We start from the raw sequence: 2,079 nt of genomic DNA on the forward strand, positions 1-2,079 counted from the left end.
TCAATCGTACCGTGGTCAATCGGAACGCTCCCCATTTTATTGCATTTCTAAATTAATTTTAATTTAAATATTTTTTTAGTAAGTATTGCAATCTCGAACGATTAGCGGGGGCTGCGCCCCCCGCACCCCCTAAAAACTAACCTAACCCAACCCATCGTCACATTAAGCGTCAATCATTGTTTATTAAAGTGTTCAACTTTTGTGTTAATGTGACGATAGGTTGGGTTAGGTTAGTTTTTAAATAAACTGTTAATAATATAATAGTATAAATAGTTAATATGTGACGATCCACAGAAATAACGGATTGTCACGACAATCATTTGAAATATTATTTACGTTGAAAATAAATTAACATCGAACAACCGTGCGCCGAACAACCGCGACGTTAACAAACAGCGTTGCTGTTTGCTAAAACGGATATAAAAGCCGACACGAAAACGCTATCGAGAGAGATTCGTCGGAGAGCTCCTCTGAGACGCTCAACCGACCCGAGCTCCAAACCTCCTAGAGATCCTACACCGTCCAGTCGACCGAAGTGGATACGCGACGTCGACATCCTTCTCCGATACCGTTCCGTCGACCAAAGTGGATACGCGATGTCGACATCCTTTTCCGATACCGTTCCGTCGACCGAAGTGGATACGCGACGTCGACGGGAGCGGTGCATTTGGACACAGCCAATCACAGCACCGTGTGATTAGAGACATTTGTAGGGTCCCTTGGAACAGCGACTTGGGATTGGACTGTGTCCAATTGCCCCGTGTCCAACTGATATACACCCGACGTCGACACCCTCTTCCCGAACCATTCTGCCGACCGAAGTAGATACGCGACGTCAGCATCCTATCACTACACCATCCCGTCGACCGAAGTAGATACGCGACATCGACATCTCTTTCCTGAATCGTTCTGCCAACCGAAGTGGGTACGCGACGTTAGCATCCTCGACCTAACCCCGCTCCGCCCACGCATAACATCTCTAACGCTCACAAGCCATGAGATATCCCAACGATCGCCTCGAAACCGGTCCGGTTAAAAGCCGGTATCAATAATAAGCTTAAAGTCGCTGAGTCAACGAACTCATACGACAGACGATAGAACATCGTGAAGCAGGGTGTATATCAATTGGACACGGGGCAATTGGACACAGTCCAATCACAAGTCGCTGTTCCAAGGGACCCTACAAATGTCTCTAATCACACAGTGCTGTGATTGGCTGTGTCCAAGTGCACCGCTCCCCGTGAAGCAATACCGGCCGCGTCCCACCGGCTGCGCTCGCGCCTAGACGCTCGCAGCTGATCCCGCGACAACATCGGCTCCCGACGAGAGCAAAAACGCGACCACACGCCAGCGGCGTAACTTCGCATGTATATATTTGTAAATAACTCTGATATTAGAATATAGTTCCACAGTTATTATTAACTAAAAGACTTTCGAAAAAAGGTGCGCTAAGTTTTCGAAGCGCACTTGATCAGTAAAATCAACTATTTCTTTAAAACTATTGTTATATATGATATAGAACTCTAGAACTATTGTAAAACAAACCGGAACTCTAAAGAAATAGTTAATTTAAATAGTTTTTTTTGATTAGGTGCGCTGCGAGAACTTAGCGCACCTTTTTTCGAAAGTCTTTTTTTTTGTATTTAATGACCGGAACTATTAACTACACCACTGTTTCTCATTTACCGAGCGAAACCTTGGACCGCACTATCCCGCACGGGACTAAGCCTATCCCGCACGTAACGCAAGGTCGTTACAAATAATTGTAATAAATTTTCAAATAAATGCGGGAGCATTCTGATTGACCGCGGTACGATTGGACATAACCAATCGATGATAAGAATTTTCTAGTGAATTACTAGGTCGAACTAATCATAACAATCTATGTCCAATCGTACCGTGATCAATCGAAACCCACTCGTTAACGCATCTTTCGGTGTCCAACTGAGCGGTGTGCAACTTTTCGTGTCCAAATGAGCGGTGTGCAACTTTTCGGGTGTATATCAGTTGGACACGGGGCAATTGGAACCAGTCCAATCACAAGTCGCTGTTCCAAGGGACCCTACAAATGTTTCTAAT

The sequence above is a fragment of the Odontomachus brunneus genome, unplaced genomic scaffold (genome assembly GCF_010583005.1).
Source record: "Odontomachus brunneus isolate Ranch 3 - 2012 unplaced genomic scaffold, Obru_v1 Obru_scaffold_280, whole genome shotgun sequence".
Taxonomy (NCBI): Eukaryota; Metazoa; Arthropoda; class Insecta; order Hymenoptera; family Formicidae; genus Odontomachus; species Odontomachus brunneus.